Here is a 6,582-nt window from a genome sequence, read left to right on the forward strand (position 1 = left end):
TTTTTTTTTTTTGATTTTTTGAGACAGAGTTTCTCCGTAGCTTTTGGTTCCTGTCCTGGAACTAGCTCTTGTAGACCAGGCTGGCCTCGAACTCACAGAGATCCACCTGCCTCTGCCTCCTGAGTGCTGGGATTAAAGGCGTGCGCCACCACCGCCCGTCATGATTTCTGAACTGATTATGACATTAAGCCAGGCATAACAGCTGAAGTTGTAATCAAGATTGGGGGGGGGGGGTTGTTGTTGTTTTATTTGTTTTTAAAACAGGGTCTCATGTAGTCCTGGATGGCCTGTAACTCGCTATGTAAATCATAACAGCCCTGCACTCATAGGGATCCTCCTGCCTCTGCCTCCCCAGCACTGGGATCAAAGGCCTGCACCTTCGCTCCAGGTTTTCCCAGAAAGCTTAAAACTAGCCTTAGTTACATGAATTCTGGGGCTGTCTGGGCTAAATGGTGAGACTATGTCTGGAGAGTTGGTTCCCTGGTTAAGATCACTTACAGCTCTTTCAGAGGGCCCAGGTTAGGTTCCCAGAACCACAGGGTGCTTCACAAGGGTCTGTAATTCCAGTTTCCAGCCCTTTCTGGTCTCCACCAGACCACTGGACACATGCAGGTCAACACTCATAAAATAAAACAAACAAATCTGAAAACAAACAAGAAAATGAATGAATGAGAATCTAAGTCTTTAAAAGAAGGGGCCTCTTTACTCCCATCCCAGTCTCCTAGACAACTTAGATTTTGCAAGGCTTCCCAGGGCTTTGGGGATGCCTATGTCATAAACTAGCACCACCCCAGCTCTGTAAACCCAAAGTCTTGGCCGCCTCCCCGTCTCTGTAGGGTAGGACTCTCACCCGCACTTCATGCATGTGCACACAAGACCTCTGTGAGAAAATCTTTTCCAGTTACAAGCCCGGCACCCTGCCTGCTCGGTGGACTCCTCTTATCCCTTCAGACTTACCCATAAGCCCTGTCTTCGAGATGTTGGGACTGTCACTGCACCCCAAAACCCCAGTGCAGGAACTCCAAAGTGCAGGAACCTGAGAGTGGAGTACTGTGTTCATTCACAGATCAGTGAGCACTTTCTACCTTTTTCTTTGGTTTTTGAGACAGGGTTTCTCTGTAGATTTGGAGCCTGTCCTGGAACTCTCTCTTGTAAACCAGGCTTGCCTCCAACTCACAGAGATCTCCTTGCTTCTACCTCCCGAAGTGCTAGGATTAAAAGCATGTACCACTACTGCCAGCGAAATGATATGATTTTATGTATCCCATTTTGACCTAGAATTCCCTAGGTAGCTTAAGGTGCCTCTGAGCTTGAATCCTCCTGCCTTCATCTCCAGAGTGCTGGGATCACAGATACCAGCCAGTTCTCCACGTTTTGGCTTCTTTTTCTTCTTTTTCAGGAGAAAATGAAGCACTTGGCCTCACCACAGAGTCCACCAGCAAATATGTGCTGTCCAGGTCTGGGTGCCCATGTTCCTGCCTTACATCCGGGCAAGTGTGTGGTCATCAAGGACACAGGACGAAGTTGCAAGCGCAAGTCCAGTGCAATCCAGAGCCGTTGCTAAGTTTTAGAGGCATTCAGGGGGCAGTAGGAAAGCGAAGTCAAGCACCAGCTCTCAGCAACCACAAGTTCAGGGGCAGCCATTTTCACGAGCAACAGGAAGGACACTTCAGCTTGCTTGCCTTTCACATCTAAAGTAATAATTAGCAATGGAGGTACATGCTCATTATTGCGAGGAGTGAACCACGAATTGAGGGTGTCAGAAAACCTGTTATCTGGCTTAGGGCTGGAAGCCGGGAGACAGGAAACTGGGAGACAGCAGCTGACTCTATCTCCTTAAGGAGACAGCACCTAGTTTAGATCTGCACTGGCCAAGACTACAGACCATACCCTGTTTACCATCTGTTCAATAGGTGTTTGTGGAATTTCTATACCCATCAGCAATTACACCAGGAGAGCAGAGAGGAAAGGCATCTGCGTGGCATGTGTGAAGGCGCTGGGCCAGTAGACAACAGGGTAACCCCAAGAAGCTGAAAGTCTGTGGAGTTGGAGAGCAGTTAAGTGCAGAGGAAAGCTACCAAGCGAGGCAGAGAGGCCTGCCCAGGCAGACAGGCAGTGCTTGACCAGCAGCTGGTTGCTTTGTGATGCTGGGAACAGAGATCGGGGTTTCTCACAAGCAAGTGCTGATCTACACTATCACTAGTTGGGACCCTATTGTTAAGTTTCAAACCCCAGACAAAAGCCGGAGGTGCCTATTTAGCCCGAGGTGCCTATTTAACATATCAAAGGGACCTGGCCTCCAGGTTCTTCCAGCAACCCTCAGTCCCTCCCTGCTTGTTACCGAGTGTGGCTGGCACACCCCGCCCTCTACCCTGAACTCTGTGTCCGGAGATTGGGCTGTCCTTTCCCCAGAGGTTCTTCCCTATATAATCCAGACATTTTGGTTACCCGCCCTTTTGTACCTTTGGGCTCCTGGCTGCTGCACCGGGTTCCCTTCCCTTCCCCCTCTCCTCACTCGGTTCAGGGTCAATGACACTCTGGACTCTCCCAGACGTCTCTGATTCTGGCTGTGTGCTCCCTTCAGTCTATAACGAACTTTCTTTTCCACCATATCCAGGAGCAGTCCTTTGCTTTTGTTTTCTTGTTTTTTAATTTACCCATCGTGGTTCCCTCATTTGAACCTAAAAGCAGCCAGTGCTCTGAGGGCCTTAAGGACAGGGGACCGCTGTGTCCCCAGTACCACGTGGGGTACGACCTTCCCATCTTTAGCCAGCACTTGACGCATCTGTACGGGATGTTTCTTTCCTTGGTTTTGAGACAGGTCTCACTATGTAGACATATCCAGGACGGGGAGGAAGCTGGAGTCCCCTGTGCACACTGAGCCTAACCCCAGGCTCTTTCTGCCTTCCTTTTAAGGTCATATTTATCGCAAAGTTCTTTGTTATTGTTATTAGACTGTTTTCTTCTTTGGGTGGTGGTAAGGACTCACGGCGGGATGTTAGGCGAGGTCTCTGCCATTGAACTTAGAAGAGCCCTCTTCTCCTAAAGGCAGGGTCTTGCTATGCAGCCCAAATTGGCCTTTACCTTTCCTTCCTTCTGCCGAAATCTCCTGAGTGCTAGGATTACAGGCGTAAGCATTACCAACTACTCTGTTGTAGGCTTTCTGAAGAGCAATTTAGATTTATAGAAAGATTAAGAAGGTATTACTGGCCGTTTCCATATCTCCTGCCTCTACTTTCCTGTTATTAACATACTACATTAGAACAGTGCATTTGTTACTGATAACACATCGGTCTTCATATTGTGAGCTGAAAACACAAGCTTATTCAGATTTCCTCAGGGATTTTTTAAACTTAAACAAATGTATGTGTTTTGTGTGTAGAGGGACATGTGATCACACAGCTGTGGAAGGGCAAGTCAGCTCTCTCTCTCTCTCTCTCTCTCTCTCTCTCTCTCTCTCTCTGTCTCTCTCTCTGTCTCTCTCCAGCCCTGGCTGTCCTGAAACTCACTCTGCAGACCAGACTGGCCTCAGACTCACAGAGATCCCCCTGCCTCTGCCTCCTGAGTGCTGGGATTAAAGGTATGCACCACCACCGCTGGCCAGTTCTCTTTTCCCCCCAGGCAGACCCCAGGTGTTGAGCTCTGGTCATCAGGCTGGAAGCCTGAACCCCCTGGGCCCTCACATCAGCCCAAGATTTTCTCAGTTCTCCACAAATGTCCTTTTCCTATGCCAGTGACCCACCAGAAGGCCTGCATCAGTTGCTTTTTATTGCTGTGATAACACACCATGACCGAGGCTACTTAGGGAAGAAAGAGCTCATTTGGGCACAGGATTCCAGAAGGTTGGAACCCCCGATTTGGGGCCAAAGGAATGACACAGGAGAAGGAAGCTGAAGGCCCCCTTGAACCACAAGCACAAAGCAGAGAGTAAACTCAGCATAGCGTGAGTCCCTATTCAAACCACCACTGTCTCTTATAGCGTTCCGTTGCCGTGTCTCTGGCTGAGTGGCTCTGAGAGTCTTTCCCAGCTCCCCGGGAGATGGCACACATTTTGTATGACCTCAGAATAGATTTTTAAAACACATAATTTGTTTTTTTTAAAATTTATTTTATTTATTATATATAGTGTTCTGTCTTCATGTATGCCTGAATGCCAGAAGAGGGCACCGGATCTCATTACAGATGGTTGTGAGGCACCACGTGGTTGCTGAGAGTTGAACTCAGCACCTCTGGAAGAGCAGCCAATGCTTTTAACCTCTGAGCCATCTCTCCAACCCCCCATAATTTGTTTCTTCCTGGAATTTTCTGCTTAGTATGGTTTACAGATAGTTGTTAGCTGCAATGTGGGTCCTGGGAGCCAAACCTGAGTCCTCAGGAAGATGCCAGCGCTCTTAATCAGAGACATGCCTCCAGTGCCTATGATTGATTTTTTTTTTTAAATAATGTATGTGTGTGTCGGGATCAAGGGTGTATGTGCACATGAATGCAGGTGCCAGTGGAGGTCAAAGTTAGGTATCAACACTGCCTGGAGCTGGGGTTACAGGTCACTGAGCGACCTGTTGTAAGTACTGGGATAGAATGTGCTCCTGTGAACAGTATGCAGTCTTAATCGCTAAGCCGTCTCTTCTAGCCCCTGAATTTTATTTATTTGTTTGTTTTGTTGGTTGGTTGGTTGGTTTCTCTGTGTATCCTGGCTGTCCTGGAGCTCACTCTGTAGACCAGGCTGGCCTCGAACTCCAGAGGTCTGCCTGCCTCTGCCTCCTGAGTACTACCACTAAAGGCGTGTGCCGTCATTGCCTGAATGAAGTCAGAATTTTAACGCACTATATGACATAATTATCCATGTATTTTAGGATGTCAACATTGTTCTTGCTGTTTCAGGAAAAAAGAAATTAAAAATTCTAGAGTACGTTTAGAAGAATGGAGGCAGAGTTCTTAGTAGAACACTTGTGGGAGTCTGAATGTAATTCGCCCCAATAATCTCACAGGGAGTGGCACTATTAGGAGGTGTGGTTTTGTTGGAGTGGGTGTGGCCTTGTTGGACGAAGTGTGTCACTGTGGGGTGGGCTTTGAGGTTTCCTATGCTTAGGATACCACCTAGTGTCTCAGTTGACTTCCCATGGGCTGCAAGATGCAAGATGTAGGATTCTCAACTACAGTTCTCCAGCACCATGTCTGCCTGCACGCTGCCATGCTCCCCACCATGATGATAATGGACAGAAACTCCGAAACTGTAAAACAGCCCCACCCCCAATGTTCTCATTCATAATAGTTGCTGTGGTCATGGTGTCTCTTCACAACAGCAGAAACCCTAGCTAAGATACTTTTATAGCACAGTTGAGGCTCAGGGTTCCATCTCTCCAAACACACACACACACACACCACATATGGTTTAGATATACAGGAAAATAGAGAAGAGAGCTAGGGTGTGAGGTCAGTTTTAGGGTTTGGTATTTGTAGTGCTGGGAGGATGGAACCCAGGGCCTCAAACAGGCTAGATGAATAATCTTACCGCTTAGAGTCGGTGAATTAGCGCACTTACAAATACATGCCCCTCCTCGTGTGTGTGTGTGTGTGTGTGTGTGTGTGTGTGTAACTCTCAGGAGTCAGTTCTTTCCAGCATGTGGGGCCTGGGGGATGGCAAGCACTTTTCTTCATAAAACCATCTCTCCAGCCCCGCTTCCCCAGTTTTTAAGTGGCCTCACCTTCTGCTCTGGAATCAAGACTCCACAGTATGCTTAGCTGCCTGATTTTCTTAGCCTGCTCTCTGTTGGGACACTTTCTCAGACTTTCTGTTTGATGACCTGGAGGGTTTTGCGGAGTGTGCATTGGGTATTTTGTTGTCTGATGTGGACTGTGGCTTTCTGATGGGAGGGCCACAGCATCCGAGTGCCGGGATCCAGTCCAGAATCCTACCTTACATTCCGCATTTAGTCACCAATGTCTCTTTAGTCTTCTTCAATTTGTTAAAGTCCTTCAATCTTTGTGTTTTCCCTGTCCAGTTCTGGAATAAACCATTTCTCCAAGAATCCATGGCTCTTGTATTGAGTCTCATATTTATATAGTATGTCCTTGGTATAAACATTGCTGTTAGAAAACTTACCATTCCCAGGCTTTTTTTTTAGGGGACAGGCTGTATATTTATGTCTAATAATACGTGTGTGTGTATATATATATATATGTGTGTGTGTGTGTGTGTATGTGTGTGTATGTATGCATGCCTGCATGCATGAATGCATTGCATATGTATAATATATGATTTATCTACTCTCTGTGTGCATACATATGTGAATACATGTCCCGTGAGTTCATTAGATAAACTGGAGACTAGTCTAACATCAAAGGTTCCTTGTAGCCCATTCCTGCTGTCTGTCATTTCTTCCTTCCCTAAGGAGAAATCTGCCTTTCATTATCCACAACACAGTCTACCAGCACCATAGCATATCTGGGGACTCAGTGTACTAAACCAATCAGACATCCTCAGATCATTGCGTCTAATTAGAGATTCATTTCCCAGGAAGGGGAAACACACTGAGGAATGTTCATGGAATCCCTGGCTTTATGACAACATACCCTGTGTGT

Source organism: Alexandromys fortis, unplaced genomic scaffold (genome assembly GCF_014885135.2).
Source record: "Alexandromys fortis isolate MF-2015 unplaced genomic scaffold, M_Fortis_MF-2015_v1.1 scaffold_106, whole genome shotgun sequence".
Taxonomy (NCBI): Eukaryota; Metazoa; Chordata; class Mammalia; order Rodentia; family Cricetidae; genus Alexandromys; species Alexandromys fortis.